Consider the following 20,486-nt stretch of genomic DNA (forward strand, 5'->3'; position numbering starts at 1 on the left):
GTGTTACCCGGTATGCTGCCTCGGACCACGGCCTTTCCCGCTGTGGTCCCTGTACTGCAGGGGGTCCCAGCAACTCTCTTTTAATTTAAAAGTTGTGAATTGACTTCCAGATGCGTTAGAAGCATATAGATTTATTTGCCTAAAGAAGTGCTAGAAAGTGACCTTTTCAAGGGAATTTGAGTTTTTTTTTAAAAAGTGAGCCTATTTAAAGTATGGAATATAGTACAGTGAGGCCATGAAGTACCCAGGCAGGAGTGTGAGTTCTCTGTGGATTTTGTTATTTAAGCCGTTGGGGACTACTTCATTGACTTGAGGGCATCAGCATGGAATAAGCTTGCAGAAGCACATTGTTTGTGGGGGGGGGGGGATTAAAATTGGTGTGGAGGATGGAGAGGTGCATATGTGGGGACTGTGGCCACTCTGCAGGTGGCAATGGACTGTTTGCCTATACTTGACCGTCTGCACTCCCCAGGGTGCTCCATCCTTCCTGCAGCTGGTGCCCGCAGTATTGCATCCTGGGTGGAGAGTGAGTGAGGCGTCCTGTCTCTTGACCTTGCAGGAGGTACTTTGGTGGGTTCTGAAGACTCACCTGCCAGGCACAAAGGCACAAACAGTCACTTATCTGCAGCACCATTGCAAAATCCTTCAAACTCAATTTAATTTGCTTTAATTTAGAAAAATAAACACTCCCCACCTTGGGGAAGGAGCCATGGCAGTCGTGAAATCAGATATTGTGGCTTGGATATTGTAACCCCGGGAAGTAGTGTTCAAATGACAAGGGGCTTGTTTGGGTGGGAATCCATCCAGGGATGGATTCCTGCCTCAGCTGGGTTCACGGCACTGCAGTTGTCCTGGAAGCTGGGCAGCTTCCCCTCACGCACACGGTGTGGCTGGCGTGGGCACGTCAGGGTGGGGAGCAAGCTGGTGGGGTGTGTCGTCTCGCAGACCCTTTGCATTGGCAGTATCACCCAGCGAGCGCGTCCTGCTGAGAGAACTAGGAAGGCCTCAATCCTATACGCATAAGCCTGTTGGTTCCGGGGTCTCTGCAGAAAGCCACGTGGGTCAGAGTTTACCACGGGCCACCACCCGTCTGGTTGCAGAGACCTGGATAGAGATGGAGGAAGCAGGACAGACCATAGGGCACCTACTGAAAGGGGAATCTGCCACTCAGGTCCAGGTAATTATAGCCACTCATGCTCAGGGTTTCCAACCTTCAAATATTTCTAATCTGAATTTTTGGCTGAAATCTGATTTTAAAAAATACTGGCAAAACTCAGTTTTGTTTTTTGTTTTTTAATATACACTGTGGACCAAAGAAAACATGTCTGAGGGCTGTGAGACCCACTTTTAGAACTTCTGGCTGAAAGGTCTGTGTAGAAACCTTTAGCTCTGGATGCCAAAGGAACAGTAAGGACCCTGAAAGTGTACTTATCAGCGCTCCTGCATTCGAAAGCCAGGGCAGCTGCAGCCCAGAAAAGAGACTTGCTCAGTCATAAAAGGAGGTGCTTGTGGCGTAATCAAAATGGAAACCAAGACCATAGGACTTCAAAGGGAGTATGGAAGTTGTTACATCCATCAAATTGAAAGGAAACGTATATCCTGCAATGTCTTAGGGGCTTGCAGTAGGGGCCAAAGCCTGGTGTTTCAGAGAATCATATAGCTGGCACAAGGGAGGCAACCATCTCTCAGGATTTAACGTTTCTTCAAAATTGATTTCCCCGAACTTTGTCCTTGAATATAAACAAATCACCAAAAAACTCTTTCCCCAAAGAACTGCTTTCATCTAACTATGCCTGACTATTATACCCTCAATGAAGACTGGGAGTGTAATGCCAAGTGTAAATTGCCATACGCAGAACATCTATGTTTTTTATAAAATTGTCACTGAGAATTTTATTTGTTATATTTAGAATGGCCCTCTGTGCAAGGAACCCTAGTCTAACCTGACTTTTTTAGATCTCAAGGCCCTGAAAATGTCTGTACTGTGACAAACTGATGTACTCCTAGTCATTAAAGAACAAGAGCCATGTACCTTATAGACTTTCCCTTTTTTGCCTTGATAGCTAGGAAGCTTAGATTTGAGTTTTATTTCATTCTTTTTTATGGCTGAGTAATATTCCATTGTGTATATATATATATATACATATGTATATACCACATCTTCTTTATCCATTCATCTGTCAATGGAAATTTGAGTTTTATATTAAGCCACTGCTTAAAGTGAAAACATGATTAGTTATGCTGGTCATTGTAGGTTGATTAAGAAAAATTAACAGAAAATTATTATGAATTCAAAATCCCTTTTAGATTAGCTTGATTTGTATGACTCACATTAGAATATATAATAACTTTTCAGTTCCCCAAGGAACAATGGTCAACTGTTCTTACTGGGTCTTTAGACACAGTCAACCCTGAATTCTCATGAGTGTCTAGCGCAATTGATTGAGTTGGTTCTGAGTTTGGCTGTGTGTGAGAGACCCACGACAGCAGTCATTTATTACTCTCTCAATTAAAAGTCCATGCTGCCGTGATGGACCTGCTCATGAATTGATCAGAAACTCAACCATTTTCTTTTTTTTTTTTTTTTTGAGGGATAATGGACGTATCACATTATAGTAGTTTCAGATGCACAACACGATGAGTCAATATTTGTATATATTGCAAAATGACACCCACAGTAAGTCTAGTTAGCATGTCACCATACATTATTACAAAAGTCGTGTGTATGTGAGATGAGAAGTTTAAGATCTACTTTCTTAGCAACTTTCAAATATACAGTACAATATTATTAACTCTAGTCACCATGCTGTACATTATATCCCCATGACTTATTTATTTCAGAACTGGAAGTTTGTACCTTTTGACCCCCTTCACTGATTTGACCCACCCACTCCCTCCCACCTTTGGCAACAGCCAATCTGTTCTGTGTATCTATGAGCTCGACTTTTTTTTAGACTCCATATATAAGTGATATCATATGGTAATTGTCTTTCTCTGTCTGACTTATTTCATTTAGCATGGTACCCTCAAGGTCCATCCATGTTGTTGCACATGGCAAAGTTCCCTTCTTTTTCATGGCTGAATAGTATTTCAGTATGTGTACATCACATTTTCTTTATTCATGCATCTATTGCGGACACTTAAGTTATTTCTGTATCTTGGCTATTGTAAATAATGCTGCAGTTAACATGAGGGTGCAGATATCTTTTCAAGTTAGTGTTTTCATTTTCTTTTTTTTTTTTAGCTCTTTATTGAAGTATAATTGCTTTACACTGTTGTGCCAGTTTCTGTTGTACAACAAAGTCAATCAGCTGCATTTATACATATATCCTCATATCCCTTCCCTCTCACGACTCCTTCCCACCCTCCCTATCCCACCCCTCTAAGTCATCACCAATCATCAAGTTGATCTCCCTGTGTTATGCAGCAGCTTCCCACTAGCTATATATTTTACATTCAGTAGCTTATATATCTCAGTGCTACTCTTACTTCATCCCAGCTTCCCTTTTGCCCCCACCTCTGCCATGTCCTCAAGTATATTCTCTACATCTGCATCTTTATTCTTAGACTGTCACTGGGTTCACCAGTACCACTTTTTAGATTCCATATATATGAGCTAGCATATCGTATTTGTTTTTCTCTTTCTGGCTTACTTTGTTCTGTATGACAGACTCTAGGTTCATCCACTCTATAAATAACTCAATTTCATTCCTTTTTATGGCTGAGTAATATTCCATTGTATATATGTGCCACATCTTCTTTATCCATTCATCTGTTGATGGGCATTTAGGTTGCTTCTGTGTCCTGGCTATTGTAAATAGTGCTGCAATGAACGTTCTTCTATTTCTTTCATTAATTAATGTCTTACAGTTTTCACTGTACAAGTCTCACTACCTTGGTTAAGTTTATTCCAGATATTTTATTCTTTTTGATGCAATTGTAAATGGAATTTTCTTAATTTATCTTCCTGATAGTTTGTTATTAGTGTATAGAAACAAAACAGATTTTTTAAGCTCTTTATTGGAATATAATTGCTTTACACTCTTGTACCAGCTTTTGAGGTACACCACAGTGAGTCAGCTGTATTTATACATATATCCCCATATCCCCTCCCTCCCATGACTCCCTCCCACCCTCTCTGTCCTGGCCCTCTAAGGCATCTCCCATCATCGAGTTGATCTCCCTTTGTTATACAGCAACTTCCCACTAGGTATCTGTTTTACAGTTGGTAGTGTAAATATGTCTATGCTACCCTCTCACTTCATCCCAGCTTCCCTTTGCCCCCCCGGCCCCCCTAGCCCTGTGTCCTCCAGTCCATTCTCTGCATCTGCATCCTTATTCTTGCCCTGTCACTGGGTTCATCAGTACCATTTTTTTTTTTAGGTTCCGTATATATGAGTTAGCATACAGTATTTATTTTTCTCTTTCTGGCTTACTTCACTCTGTATGACAGTCTCTAGGTCTATCCACCTCATTACATATAGCTCCATTTCATTCCTTTTTATGGCTGAGTAATATTCTATTGTATATATGAGCCACATCTTCTTTATCCATTCATCCGTTGATGGGCATTGAGGTTGCTTCCATGCCCTGGCTATTGTAAATAGTGCTGCAGTGAACATTATGCTACGTGTTTCTTTTTGGATTATAGTTTTCTCTGGGTATATGCCCAGGAGTGGGGTTGCTGGGTCATACGATAGTTCCATTTTTAGGTTTTTAAGGAACTTCCAAACTGTTTTCCATAGTGGCTGTACCAGCTTACATTCCCACCAACAGTGCAGGAGAGTTCCCTTTTCTCCACACCCTCTCCAATATTTATTGTTTCTAGATTTTTTGATGATGGGCATTCTGACTGGTGTCAGGTGATACCTCATTGTGGCTTTGACTTGTATTTCTCTAATGATTAGTGATGTTGAGCATCTTTTCACGTGTTTTTTGGCCATTTGTATGTCTTCTTTGGAGAAATGTCTATTTAGGTCTTCCGCCCATTTGTGGATTGGGTTGTTTGCTTTTTTGGTATTAAGCTGAATGAGCTGCTTTTATATTTTGGAGATTATTCCTTTGTCCGTTGCTTCATTGGCAAGCATTTTCTCCCATTCTGAAGGGTGCCTTCTTGTCTTGTTTAGGGTTTCTTTGGCTGTGCCAAAGCTTTTAAGTTTCATGAGGCCCCATTTGTTTATTCTTGATTTTATTTCCATTATTCTAGGAGGTGGGTCCAAAAGGATCTTGCTTTGATGGATGTCATAGAGTGTTCTGCCTGTGTTTTCCTCTAGGAGTTTTATAGTAACTGGCCTTACATTTAGCTCTTTAATCCATTTTGAGTTTATTTTTGTATATGGTGTTAGGAAGTGTTCTGATTTCATTCTTTTACATGTTGCTGTCCAGTTTTCCCAGCACCACTTATTGAAGAGGCTGTCTTTTTTCCATTGTATATTCTTGCCTCCTTTGTCAAAGATAAGGTGCCCACATGTGCTTGGGTTTATCTCTGAGTTCTCTATTCTGTTCCACTGATCTACCTTTCTATTTTTGTGTCAGTACCATACTGTGTTGATCACTGTGGCCTTGTAGTATAGTTTGAAGTCAGGAAGCCTAATTCTACCAACTCCGTCTTTCCTTCTCAAGATTGCTTTGGCTATTGAGGGTCTTTTGCGTTTCCATACAAATCGTAAGATTTCTTGTTCTAGTTCTGTGAAAAATGCCATTGGTAATTTGATAGGGATTGTGTTGAATCTGTAAGTTGCTTTGGGTAAGATAGTCATTTTCACAGTGATTCTTCCAATCCAAGAACATGGTATGTCCCTCCATCTGTTTGTATCATCTTTGGTTTCTTTCATCAGTGTCTTATAGATTTCTGCATACAGGTCTTTTGCCTCCTTAGACAGGTTTATTCCTAGGTATTATATTATTTTTGTTGCAATGGTAAATGGGAGAGTTTCCTTAATTTCTCTTTCTGCTCCTTCATTGTTAGTGTATAGGAATGCAAGAGATTTCTGTGCATTAATTTTGTATCCTGCTACTTTACCAAATTCATTGATTGGTGCTAGCAGTTTTCTGGTAGAATCTTTAGGGTTTTCTGTGTATAATATCATGTCATCTGCAAAGAGTGACCATTTTACTTCTTTTCCAATTTGGATTCCTTTTATTTCATTTTCTTCTCTGATTGCTGTGGCTAACACTTCCAAAACTATGTTGAATAATAATGGTGAGAGTGGGCACCCTTGTCTTGTTCCTGTTCTTAGAGGGAATGCTTTCAGTTTTTCACCATTTAGATCGATGTTGGCTGTTGGTTTCTCATATATGGCTTTTATTATGTTGAGGTAATTTCCTTCTATGCCCATTTTCTGGAGAGTTTTTATCATAAATGGATGTTGAATTTTGTCCAAAGCTTTTTCTGCATCTATTGAGATGATCAAATGGTTTTTATCCTTCAATTTGTTGATATGATGTATCACATTGATTGATTTGCATATATTGAAGAATCCTTGCATCCCAGGGATAAACCCCACTTGATCATGGTGTCTGATCTTTTTAATGTGCTGTTGGATTTTGTTAGCTAGTATTTTGTTGAGGATTTTTGCATTTATATTCATCAGTGATATTGGCCTGTAATTTTCTTTTTTTGTGATATCTTTGCCTGGTTTTGGTATCAGGGTGATGGTGGCCTCATAGAATGAGTTTGGGAGTGTTCCTCCTTCTGCTCTATTTTGGAAGAGTTTGAGAAGGATAGGTGTTAGCTCTACTCTAAATGTTTGATAGAATTCGCCTGTGAAGCCATCTGGCCCCGGAGCTTTTGTTTGCACAACAGATTTTTGTGTGTTGATTTTGTATCCTGCAACGTTACTGAATTAACTTAGTAGTTCTAACAGTTTCTTGGTGAAATCTTTAGGGTTCTCTGTGTATAAAGTCATGTCATCTGTAAATAGTTATAATTTTACTTCCTCCTTTATGATTTGGATGCTTTTTCTTTCTTTTTCTTGCCTGGCTCTGGCTAGGACTTCCAATACTATGGCAAATAAATTTGGTGACAGTGGGCACTCTTGTCTTGTTCCTGATTTTAGAGGAAAAGTTTTCAGCTTATCACTTGAATATCATGTTAGCTATGGGCTTGTCATATGTGGCCTTTATTATGTTGATGTATGTTCCCTCTACAGTCACTTTTTTGAGAGTTTTCCTCTTAAATGGATGTTGAATTTTGTCAAATGCTTTTTCTGCATCTGTTGACAATTTTTATCTTTCATTTTTTTAATGTGATGTATACACTGATTGAGGGATGGTGAACCATCCTTGCATTCCTGGAATAAATCCTATCTGATCATGGTATATGATCATTTTAATGTACTTCTGAATTCAGTTTGCTAACATTTTGTTGAAGATTTTTGCATTCTGTGTTCATCAGAGATGTTGGCCTATAATTTTCTTTACTTATGTGTCCTTAGCTGGTCTTGGTATGAGGGTAATGCTGGCCTCATGAGTATGGAGGTATTCCCTCCTTTTCTGTTGGGTTTTTTTTTTTTTTTTTTTTTTTTTGGAAGAGTTTGAGAAAGACTGGTATTAAGTCTTCTTTGAATTTTTGGTAGAATTCACCTGTAAAGCTGTCTTGTCCTGGGCTTTTATATTTGGGGAAAATTTTGATTATTGATTCAGTCTTCTTTCTAGTAATTGGGAGTCTGTTCATATTTTCTATTTCTTCATCAGTCAGTGTTGGTAGGTTGTATGTTTTTAGGAATTTATCCATTCTCTAGCTTGTCAAATTTATTGGCATCTCATTGTTCATAGTAGTCTCCTATGACCCTTTGTATTTCTGTGGTATAAGTTGTAACATCTCCCTTTTTCTTTCTGATTTTATTTATTTGAGTCCTCTCTCTTTTTTTCCTGGTTGAGTCTAGCTAAAGGTTTATCAGTTTTATCTTTTCAAAGAACCAGTTTGTAGTTTCATTGATCTTTTCCATAGTCTTTTAATCTCTCTATTTCATTTCTGCTCTGATCTCTATTATTTTTTTCCTTCTACTAACTTTGGGCTTTGTTCTTTTTCTGGTTCCCTGAAGTGTAAAGTTAAGTTATTTATTTGAGATTTTTATTGTTTCTTGATGTAGGCATTTATCGCAAGGAACTTCCCTCTTAGAACTTCTTTTGCTGCATTCCATGTTTTGGTGTGTTGTATTTCCATTTTCATTTGTCTCAAGTTTTTTTTTTTCTCTTTTGATTTCTTTGACCAATTGGTTGCCCAGTAGCATGTTGTTTAGTCTCCTTGTATTTGTGAATTTTCCAGTTTTCTTCTTGTAATTGATTTCTAGTTTCATACTGTTATGGTTGGAAAAGATGCTTGCTATGATTTCAGTTTTCTTAAATTTATTAAGACTTCTTTTGTGGCCTAATATATGATCTATCCTGGAGAATATTTCATGAGCACTTGAAAAGAATGTATATTCTGTTGCTTTTGGATGGAATGTTCTGTATAGGTGTGCTAAGTCTATTTAATCTACATATTGTTTAAGGCCTGTCTTTCCTCATTGATTTTCTGTATGGATAATCTATCCATTGATGAAAGTGAGGTGATAAAGTCCCCTACTATTATTCTGTTTCTGTTTCTCCCTTTGGGTCTATTAATATTTGCTTTATACGTTTAGGTGCTCTTAAATTTGTCAGAGACTCAACTGCTTTCTATTTTTCCTTATTTCCCTTGATGAGAAACAAGTCACATGAGCACACATGATTGCAAAGGAACCTAGGGAATGTAGTGTTTATTCTGGGTGGCCATTTGTCCAGCTAAAAAGTCTATTATTATGGGAGAAGAAGAAAATGGATACTGAGGGAAGATTAAAGTCACAACCTCAATAATCATTCTTAGTCCATTTGTATATGTGATACCCTTTTGAATACAGGAGGTTAGCTGGAACTGTGGAAGGCTGGAACCAGAAAATTGTTCCTTAAGTGGACCAACTGTGGACCAACAGTTCATGTAAATAGTGCTTTTAATGTTTTTAGTTAGGTATTTTATCTTGAAAAAGTGAAACTGTACAGTTTCGAAAATAACTTTATTCTATGTTGTATTCTAACAGTATTTAACAGAGGTTAGGTTATAATTGTGACTCATGGATTGATTCTTTCATCAAATGAATTGATGAAGTGTTAGAGGCAGTGGGGAGGATAATTTGTTTAACATATTTAAATGATAGCAGAATATGATATCCTTTACTTCACATTCAATTTTCTTAACAAAATCATAGAGGGTTATTTTTGCAAAAGTATTTGAGGATTTGATCAGTTTTCCCAAGGGCCTCTCTTAATCCTTTGACATCTGAGTCTTCCCTGTGCGTGCTGATTCCCTCATCATCCTTTTCAGTGGTCTCTTCTTCAGTTATCTCAAAGACCAGATTATTGTTTGTCAGTGGATCTGCACGTGCTTCAAGCTGTCCTCCAGCATCACTGTAATTAATTTCACAAAACCTGGCATCTTTCACAAGATTTGCAATTTCATTTTGCCATCATCTTGCTTTGTACTTCCCCTTGTTTGCAGTAGAGATTGACAAAGGATGAAGTGAGGGGTGCTAAGTTTAAGCAGGATAAATATCAGTTTGTTCATGGATATTTCTGTGTGTTGGCTTCCTCTCACTTCAGGGACTCAGATCTCAAATATAAATACCCTTGAAAGGATAAATTGTATCCTCAGCTTTTACAAAATGTATTTAGTCATCTTTTAGCACATTTCAGCTACCCTGACTGTGTTCACTTACATACCCACGAGTTAAAGTTATATTGTCCCTGGAATGAGATGCCTCCAGGTCTTTGCAAAGCAGCTGAGAGCAAGGACTTTGCCTGGGTTCAAATCTGGGCTCCACCACTACTAGCCGAGTGAATTTGAGCAACTTATTTAACTTCTATGTCTTGGTTACTTCAACTAGGGATAATAATGTTTCTTAGCTCATAGGGTTTTGTGAGGATTAAATATGTTAGCACAGTAATACATAGTAAGCACTTAAGAAATATTAGCAGTGGTAAACACAGGACCACACAACCTACACCAGACCAGTGTGGAGATGAATGTCACAACATATAGTGTCATGAGATGAAAATAAGTTTTGTTTTTTGTTTTTCTGGCTGCATTGCGTCTTTGTTGCTGTGCACAGGCTTTCTCTAGTTGCAGCAAGCAGGGGCTACTCTTTGTTGCAGTGCACAGGCTTCTCAGTGCCATGGCTTTTGTTGCAGAGCACAGGCTCTAGGCGTGTGGGCTTCCATAGTTGCAGCATGCAGGCCCAGTAGTTGTAGCAAGCAGGCCCTAGAGTGCACAGGCTTCAGTAATTGTGGTGCATGGGCTCAGTAGTTGCAGCATGCATACTCTAGGGCACATGGGCTTCAGTAGTTGTGGCACACAGTCTCAGTAGTTGTGGCTTGCAGGCTGTAGAGCACAGGCTCAGTAGTTGTGCATGGGCTTAGTTGCTCCATGGCATGTGGGATCTTCCCAGACAAGGGATCGAACCCGTGTCCCTTGCATTGGCTGGCAGATTCTTAACCACTGCACCACCAGGGAAGTCCCCAAAATAAGTTATACCCATGTATCAAAAGGTAGCAGCATGTGCGCCACCTCTCTGGTAATTAGTGAAATGCAGATTCAGCCAACACTGCACTATTACTTCTCGCCCATCACCACAGCAAATATTCAGAGGTCCTGTCGTAGCAAACAGTGGTGAGGATGTGGGGAAACAGGAAGCCCAGCAGTGGGAGTGCACATTAGCACCTCCACTTTGAAGAGCAATTTGGCCATTTATGGCAAAGCTGAATACAGGCATCTCCTTCCATTCAGCAATTCTTCTCTGGCTCTGTACCCCTCAGTTCTGAGGAGGTGATATGTAGTTCTGCTTAAGCAAGGAGAGGGTACTTCTTGGTGATGCTCATGGCTCATGGATGACCTTCAGATCCAAACGACAGAAACCCCAACTCCCGAGTGATTTTGACAAGAGATTCAATTTTTTGCTCCCTAAACCAAAAAGATACAGGCGAGCTTTAGACAGAGGCAGATTCTGTGGTTTGACAGTGTCACGGTTTTATCATAAGGCCTGAGGTCTCAAAATGATGACTGGCACTGCAGGGGGCCCCATGCCTCTTCCTTTGTGTGATACCTTAGCATTCTGCAGGATCTTTTCCCAGAATGCCCAAGTGGTAAGAGTCTTTCTGATTGGACCAGCTTGAGTCACATGCCAACCCCTGAACCAATCACCACAGAGAGCAGATGGTATGTGCAAATTAGCTTAGACTATGTCACGTGTTCCTGGAGCAGCAGATGGAGTCAGTGTGTCCCCACCCCCACCAGCACCTTGGTCCCCAAACAGAAATCCAGAGCTGTTGGAAAGGATTAAGAGGAAACACATACTACAGTGGCATTCACGGATTTCCACTACCGTGCCTTGGGCAAAAAAACAACAATGAAAGGAAAAAAATACACCTCTTCCGGCCCTTCCTGATGAATTAGACAGGAATATGCATTTTCTTCTCATTAGGGTACTGCTTTCTCATTCCACGTTGCCATCTGAGTCTGGCAGTTCGGAAGCTGTTTCCCCACCCAGCTCCTGCCATCTGGTGCAGACTCTTGTAGAGATGTGAGCACTGGGGGTGAGCCTCCTGCCCCTCCCTCCTCATGTTCTAGAATGCACCATGGGAGGAGGGGAGCATGCCCCTCATTGCAAGCTCCAGCTATGCCAGGGCTCCCAGTCGAGCAGTTTTGAAATCCAGCTCCGAGCACCCCAATTATTTTCACTCATCTGCTCATGCAAAGCTGGGGAGGGGAGGTCATCTGAGGACCTAGACTACTTGGCTGTCAACCTTGGGCAGCCACCCTCACTTGGGGGAGGGGGGGACTCTGTGCTATGACACCTCCTGTGGCAGGACACCTGGGGTATTGGTGGAGGCTGGGGCATCCCCCAGTGTAGGAGAGTGCAAAGGAATCTGCTGGGCGTTTGGACATTCCCTGACAGGTTTGTTACTGGTGTGTAAAGGGTGTATGTGTGTGTGTGTGTGACTTTTTTTTTCCCTAAAGTGGTTTTAGGAGCACAAAGACATGAGAGCAGGTGTTTTTCTGTGAAATAATCCTCACCCCTCCCTCTTTTCACCACTCAGTTTTGATCTGCTTTTAGCCTCTTGCCCTGAAACCCACACGCCAGCCTCCAGCTGCCTCAACATCTGCCTTTGTATGTCACCCCAGCATTTCGAACCTGGCATGTCTGAACTGACTTCCTGACCCCGTCCCTCCCCTCCCAGGCGCCTCTCACAGTCTTCCCCTTGGTGGTTCCAGTGTTCCAGTTGCTCAGGCCGACATCTTAGTGTTATTCTTGGTTTTTTTTTTTCCTTCCTTTCACACTCTGCATTCAATCCATCAGCAAACCCCATCATCTCACCCTTCAAAATATACCAGAACCCACTCTGGGGCCGCCACCCTTATCTAAGCCTCCATCATCTCTTCGCGTGGGCTGCCCCAGCTTTCTCTCTGGCCTCCCTGCCTCCACTCTCACCCCGCGAGGGTCTCTTCTCACCACAGCAGCCAAAGGGATGCTGTCAACCTACATCAGATCCTGTTTCTCCTCTGCGCACAGCCCTCCTGAGGCTCCTCCCTCGTGGGGTAGAGGCCCCCACAGTCACCTCAGGGTCCTAATGACTTGCCTCTCTGTCCCTCACCTCTTGACCACCTCACTTCCTGTCTTCCCCCTCAGTGACTCCCCTCTTTCCTGTTCCTCAAACCATCCACTAATTCCTGGCCCATCCCCACCTCAGGGCCTTGGCACTTACTCTTTCCTTTTCTGGAGACTTCTTCCCCTCACTTCTGCATGGCCATCACTCACTTTTCTCAGACCTTTGTTCAAATACCACCTCCTCAGGGAAGCCCTCCTTGACTATGCATCTGAAAGAGGCTCCCCTTCCCCATTTATCCCCTCACCCTGCTCTTTCAAGTCAGAGCTCTTGTTGTCACATAACATATTTTTGCATGTTGTCTGTCCAACTTCCCGTGTTAAGTTATATCCCCTGCGCTCTTCTGGTTCTCCCTGCCCTGATTCCTGCTTTATCCATCTCCCTGGCCTTTTCACCGCTGATGATACACTTTGCCATTTACCTGGTTGGTTGTCTCCCTTCTAAACTGTCAGCTCCATGGAGGCTCCAGTATCCCCATGCTGGAAGGCAGCCGGCCCTGTAGTAGCTGCTCATTGAATGCTTGCAGGATGAGTGGATGAATCTGTATTCTGTCCAGAACTGGCAGTGCCCCGCTCCCGACCCCCCCCCGCCCCCATCTTTTCTGTGCTCCTTTCTCCTCTCCCGTTTCTCTCCTCCCCACCCCCACTATCTCGGCCTCTCCTCCTCTTTCCGCGTGGCCCTTCTGCCTGCACAGAGGAGAAAGGACTTGGATTCTTCCTGGGATGATGCCTCCGGGCCCCTGTGCAGCTGTCCCGCCTTCACAATGGCAGCCTTCTCTTTGCTTGGCCTTTCTCCTGTTTTTGCTCCCTGCTCCCTTCCTCTCCCCTGAGTACAGACACAGCTCCCTTCTTCCCTCCATCCAGCTGCCCCCCTCCGCCCCATCTCCGCCCCCCCTCCGCCCCCTTTGGGACAACAGAGCATCTGCATTTGCTCCAGGCCCACCTCAAGAAGCAGGGGACTTTGCCTGCACCACGACCCCGCCTTCTCCACCATGAAAGTCGGGTGTTGGCGAGGGTGTAGCATCCCTTTCCAGGGCCCAGGGCATCCTTAGGGGGTACATATCTGTCCCTTCCACATACACCTTCAAGCTATTGATACTTTTCTTTAAACTCCAGTGTAATAGTCACTCCATTCCTCCAAGACCTTCAAGCTTCGAAACAAGAGCCCAGAGAATTAGGCTTTGCTTCGGACTCCTTTGTGAGCTTGAGCTGAGACCTGCCGCCTCGGGGCCTCAGTTTTCCCATCAGTGCAGTGGAGTTACAATGTCTGTGTGTAAATTACCTGATGCCTCTCTGCTATGATTCCACCCTCAGGGTCATGGGACCCGTGCCCACAACCTTGGGAGGAGAGCTACCCGGGGGCCACAGAGGAAAGAGGAAGCAGGTGGTCATGCTTCTCCTCGACTTTTCAAAAACTGGGTGTGAGGCTGATGGGACAAGATTTCTACACTTTCGAGCACCCTCTGTCCCAGCCCGTTAGCTAGTGTATTCCTTCCCTATGGATGCTGTAACCAAAGTGCCACAAACTAGGTAGCTTAAAATAAGAGAAATGCATTCTTTCACAGTTCTGGAGGCCAGAAGCCCAAGATCAAGTGTCAGCAGGGCCGTGCTCCTTCCAAAGGCTCCTTGGGAGAGTCCTTCCTTGCCCCTTCCAGCTTCCGGTGGGTGCCAGCAGGCCCTGGCATTCCTTGGTCTGTAACTGCATCACTCCCATCTCTGCCTCCATGTTCGCATGGCCACCTCCTTGTGCGTCCTCTCTTCACATGGCCTTCTCTCTGCGTGTCTGCATCCAAATTTCCCTCTTCTCTAAGGACACCAGTCACTGGATGAGAGCCCACCCTAATCCAGTATGACCTCATCTTCACTTGATTACATCTACAAAGACCCTATTTCCAAATACGGTCACCTTCACAAGTACTCAGGGTTAGAACTCGAACATACATTTTTGGGAGCCACGATCCAACCCACACCAGCTGGGTCCTTTCCCACACACCACTTTATTTAGTCCTCAGTGATACAATCACCTCCATTTAAGCTGCAGTCTTGACATGCAGCTGGAGCAAACCCTGTAGGCAAGCAGGGATGCTCAGAAACCAGCTGCCTCCCCATCACCACCCGTGCTGTGGGCCTAAGTGTAGGGTAATGTGGCCACCCAGCCAGTCAGCTCCTTGCTTTGGTTTCGCTCACAGAGGTCATTCATTTGACCTCAGAAGTCAAAATAGAAGTGAGAGGAAGGATGACTATGGCGGGAGAATATATAACCCTGTCCACTTACAGCCTCAAGAGGCCGCGAGGGAGTTTTCAGGGTAAGTGTGACCTCTGGCAGGCCCCTCCCCAGCACTAACTGCGACTCCCATGAACATCCTGGAAGGGTTTAGACTAGAGCCCCGTACAGTAGCCACTGGCCACCGGGAGCTACTTAACTTTCAATGAATTAAAAATAAATCAGATTTTAAATTCCATTTCTCAGCCGCACGAGCCACGTTTCAAGTGCCCGCATAGTCACATGTAGGTGCCCAATGGGATGCTGCAGATATAGAGTGTTTCCATCTCCGCAAAGTGTTCTCTTTATTTGGACAGCCTTGGAATAGTGTAATTCAAGCAAAATCTTTTTGGAAGAAGGCACAAACCTTAGGGAATGTAATCATTACAACAACAAGAGTAAAAAATGCAGGTTGTTATTATACAACATTTACTATGCCCAGACCTTGTGGCAGGTACTTTATAATTCATTCTACTTAATCCTCACGCAAGGATTGTAGCTATACCCCCTCCTGTTCCTGTCGTGTCCCCCTCGGGCCCTGAGCCCAGGGCTCCAGTTCCTGTACCTGCCACTCCAAGCCTTCCCAGTCCATGCTGTGGCTGTGACATGGGTCAGGGTCAGGACCAGGGGCAGCCACACAGGAGCCCTCCATCCTGGGGCCTGTGGGTCCCACATGTCCACAGGTTATGAACCTGTCTCTGAGCATCCGGCACATCCCATCCTCTGGGCGGCAGGTGGCTTCCAGCACATCCAGCACACACGTCCAGCCCTTTCACCATCTACCTGTGCTGTCGTGCGGGGATCAGAGCAGAAGCAGAGGGCTTTCAGCGGAGGCTGGGAGCTGGGCAGCGCAGGCGGCAGCCCTCCCAGGGCCAAGGAGAGGTCTGCTTGCTGCTATGTCTGCATGAACCCTTTCTACCTGGAAAAACAAACTCTAAGGCATCGAGGGGCTGGATGGGAAGGAGGGCAGTGCGGCACAGCCCACCCAGGTGTGCCCATTAGACGATGCATGGGCCCAAAGGTCCCAGATCTTCTGATTTGTCGGAAGTGTGATATCCAGGTTTTTACTGAAATTGCCCAGATTTCTAATGTGGATTATTCGTTCTACTTTCTAAAAAAATCAGTAGAAACACCAGGCAGGTCCAAAGCAAACATACTTGTGGGTGGATTTGGCCCACAGGCCACCACGTCTGCAAACTTTTTTCTAACCTGGTGGTTCTCAAGGGAGCACCACCCCCCCCCAGGCCTTAACATCTATGAAGGCATTTCTGGCAGTTATAAACGTTGAGGGATGCTACTGGCTTCCTGGGGACAGGGACCAGGGACCTTTGATGTCCTGCTCTGCACAGGAAAGCCCCACACAGTCCCCAGATCGTCTTGCATTCCACATGGCTTCTGAGTCTTCTATCATATCATTATATGGGTGGGTTATTCAATGTTTATTGTTATCTGAGCCTTGACCGTGAGTCCATTTTGTATGTAAACACTGAAGGGGGTTTTGCACAGCTTTAATACACTGAATTTTCCAGGAACGTAAGGCTAAGTAAATGCAGGGTATGCTATACGCGAATGCAGAACTTTTCCCGGTTACTCCCTGTTGCTGACAGTCTCCTCACTGATGGCAGGGCCACGTGAGGCATTCGACTTGCAGTCCCGCCCAGTCTGTGTTTGTAGCTGTCACACTCCCTGTGAATGTAGATGCAGCCATCTGACTACTCCATCCTGTCTCCTTGATAGATATGCCCCTTGAAAGTTCATGCTGAAATTTTTCTTTATTATAAATTGCCTTCCTTTGTTTGTTTTCCTTGTAGATTGCAGTTAGAGCATGATATTGATTTTCTTGGAAATGATGTGCTTATGTAGCTTTTGTTACCTATAAGTTTCCCTGCTGGAAAATAAGGGCACATTACAAAATATTTGTCACAGAAATGGGGCATCAGTCTAATGGTGTTGGGAATAGCTCTTTGAAGGATTAGTTTAGTGTCAGATTCCTCCGAGATGATAATTAAATACCCATTGATCGATGGGCTTCCCATGCCTTGTTCTAAAGATCTCTTGTGGATTTTTCTCCCCTTCCTTTGTCCCATCCTTCTGGACAAAACCAGACTTTTTTTTTTTTTTTTTTTTATTGAAGTGTAGTCAATTAACAATGTTGTGTTAATTTCTTCTATACAGCAAAGTGACTCAGTTATACATGTATATACTTTTTGATATTCTTTTCCATTATGCTTTATCACAGGATATTGAATATAGTTCCCTGTGCTCTACAGCAGGACCTTGTTTATCCATCCTACATATAATAGTTTGTATCTGCTAATCCCAAACTCCCAATCCTTCCCTCCCCTACCCCTTCTCCCCTTGGCAACCACAAGTCTGTTCTCTATATCTGTGAGTCTGTTTTTGTTTCATAGATATGTTGATTTGTATCTTATTTTAGATTCCACATATAAGTGATGTCATATGATATTTTTCTTTCTCACTGACTTCACTTAGTATGATAATCTCGAGGTCCATCCATGTTGCTGCAAATGGCATTATTTCATTCCTTTTTATGCCTGAGTAATATTCCATTGTATATACCTACCGCATCTTCTTTATCCATTCATCTGCTGATGGGCATTTAGGTGGTTTCCACATCTTGGGTATTGTAAATAGTGCTGCTATGAACATAGAGGTGCATGTATCTTCAAATTATAGTTTTGTCTGGATATATGCTCAGGAGTGGGATTACTGGATCATATGGCAACTCTATTTGTAACTTTTTGAGGACACTCCATACTATTTTCCATAGTGGCTGCACCAGTTTACATTCCCACCAACAGTGTAAGAGGGTTCCCTTTTCTCCACACCCTCTCCAGCATTTGTCATTTGTAGAGTTTTAATGATGGCCATTCTGACTGCTCATTGTAGTTTTGATTTACAGTTCTCTAATAATTAGCAATGTTGAGCATCTTTTCATGTGTTTGTTGGCCATTTGTATGTCTCTTTGGAGAAATGTCTGTTTAGGGATTCTGCCCATTTTTTGATTGGGTTGTTTGTTTTTTTGTTGTTGTTGAGTTGTATGAGCTGTTTGTATATTTTGGAAATTAAGCCCTTGTCGGTCACATGGTTTGCAAACTTTTTCTTCATTCCACAGGTTATCTTTTCATTTTGTTTATGGTTTCCTTTGCTGTGCAAAAGCTTATAAGTTTGATTAGGTCCCATTTGTTTATTTTTGTTTTAATTTCTGTTGACTTGGGAGACTGACCTAAGATAACACTGGTACGATTGATGTCAGAGAATGTGGGGAAAACCATACTGTAAAAGGACCAAAAAGGGAATTCCCTGGTGGTCCAGTGGTTAAGACTCCACGCTTCCACTGCAGGGGGCACAAGTTAGATCCCTGGTCAGGGAACTAAGATCCTGCATGCCGTGTGGCGTGGCCAAAATTAATAAGTAAAAGGACCAGATACAGCTTTCAGATACAGCTCATCCCGACCAGGGCCGGGGAGGTGGTGCAGCCAAGCCCCACTAATCGGTTTCCAGGAAATGGATGGGCCTCGATCCTCATTTGCTGAAGCTGCATGACCCTCCCAGGAAGTGGGTGGCTGAGGCCAGTATTTAATTAGAGGCCCAAGCAGCCCTCCCGCCTTGCCTCCAACACAACAGCTGACATCTCCGCCAGGGCCTCGGGGTCATCTTCAGCCCAGCCTCTGTCGATAGCAGTGACCTCGCCAAAAGCAGGCAGGCAGAACACAGGGGCTTGTGAAGGGGCATGCCCGCAGCAGCCCTCAGCCTTCCTGCTGGGCATCTGCTTGTCCTGCTTCTCCCCAGCGATTAGCCAATCCTCCTCCCCACCCAGCAGCTAGAGGAGGCTTTGACAAATGGACCTGTAATCATATCATTCTCTGCTTCCAGCCCTCCACTGGCTGCCCTCTGCTCTGAGAATAAACTCACCACTCCTTGCATGGCCTCGGCCTCCACCTCTCCTACTCCTCTCTCTTCTTTCTGACAACACTCAGGCCACCTGGCCTCTTTGCTGTTCCTCACACATTCCCAGGTCGGACCTGCCCCAGGGCCTTTGCACTTTTAGTTGCCACTGCCTAGAGCGCTGCTCACACAGCTTCTTCCTTGTCATCCCTCACTTTCCATCTTAGCATCCCTGCTGCTTCCCTGACCTCCCTGTGTCAGTGAGTCCTCCCCACCCACATCACTCTCTACCATTTATGTACCACATACCCTGCTTATGTTCTTGGTAGGACTTATCACCTGCCTTGAAATTGTCTCAGGTGCTCTTTTGTTGCTGTTATCTCGTGGGAAAATAGAAATATTCCTTTTCCTGATACATAGTTGTGTTTTGAACAGTAACGCAAAATGTGGATTGTACACCACTTGTGACACATTTTTTAAGAGTAATTTACATGCTCAAACGTGCTTCAAGAGGCCTTGCTAAATGTTCCTCAATGCTGTGCCGATTTCAGTGAAGCATTTCTCAGGCTTTCATGGAGATCTGAGGAAAATGGAAAAATCAAATAATCCCCTGTGAACTCTATATCAGATCGCTCTATCTTACAACCAGAAGCACTACGAAAATGTGTGTAATGCCTTTGTGTGAAGCTGTGATGTAACTTCCTGGTGCTTTATACAACAATGTAGGTATAAGAAGTTTTATATTTGCTTAAAGGAGGGAAAAAATTACTGATTTTTTTTTTTCTCCGATCAAGGGTAGGATTTTGGATGGTTTTATTATTGCTGTTTTATAAAGTGGAGTAAATCTTTATTACCCAAGAGTCTTGAAAGCTAGATCAACATAAAAAAGTGCCTCTGTGCATTCATGGTGAAAGAAATCAGGTAAAATAAAATGATGTCCTCGAACTGACAATTGTTTGTGACCTGTATATCAGGTGTTTTGAACTAACAGCTCACCTGTTGTGTTCATTGCTGTATCCCCAGATCCAGGAACAGTTCCTGGCAGGTGTTGGGTACCCAATAAAAATGTGAATGAATGGATGACTCTTAGGCATTAGGCTTGAAATAAGCAGAAAATGAAAACAAAATGGAACTTGGATTACTCTCTGACTTTCCCAGCCTTAAGAAATGTAATTGAAATCAGTTCAGGCAAATTTGGCTGAGTCCCAGTGCTCAAATATTGTCATCAGAACCCTGTTTTTGTGCTTCTTGGATTTTCTTTCATTTGGGTTGCCTTTATTCTTAGGAAGGTTCACCTTTGTGATGTTAAGATGGCTCCATGTGTCCCATCTTACCAGGGTAGTGACCCTGGCTGAAAGAGAGAGCTTCTTTCTGATGCACCAGCAAAAGTCTCAGGGGAGGCTTTCATTGGCTCAGCTAGGGTCATATATCCCTTCCTCACCCAATCACAGAGGCCAGGGGAGATGGGATACCCTGATTGGCCAGGCCCAGATCATGTGCCTAGCCCAGGAGCTGGGAGCTAGATACAGCCTCACCTGAACAGGTAGCACTGAGAGAGGGGAAATGTTGGTTCTTTCAGAAGCACACTTTCCAAAAGACAGGAGAATTAATGCTGCGCAGATAAATAAAACAGATGT

At 43.4% G+C, this 20,486-nt stretch overlaps 1 protein-coding gene across 6 annotated transcripts in view; it reads left to right on the plus strand.

The window, feature by feature from the left end:
• The window catches only part of SULF2 (sulfatase 2), a 149,615-nt gene that overhangs the window by 53,882 nt on the left and 75,247 nt on the right, over window positions 1–20,486 (plus strand). The window lies entirely within an intron of this gene.

The sequence above is a fragment of the Hippopotamus amphibius genome, chromosome 12 (genome assembly GCF_030028045.1).
Source record: "Hippopotamus amphibius kiboko isolate mHipAmp2 chromosome 12, mHipAmp2.hap2, whole genome shotgun sequence".
In the NCBI taxonomy this organism is placed as follows: domain Eukaryota; kingdom Metazoa; phylum Chordata; class Mammalia; order Artiodactyla; family Hippopotamidae; genus Hippopotamus; species Hippopotamus amphibius.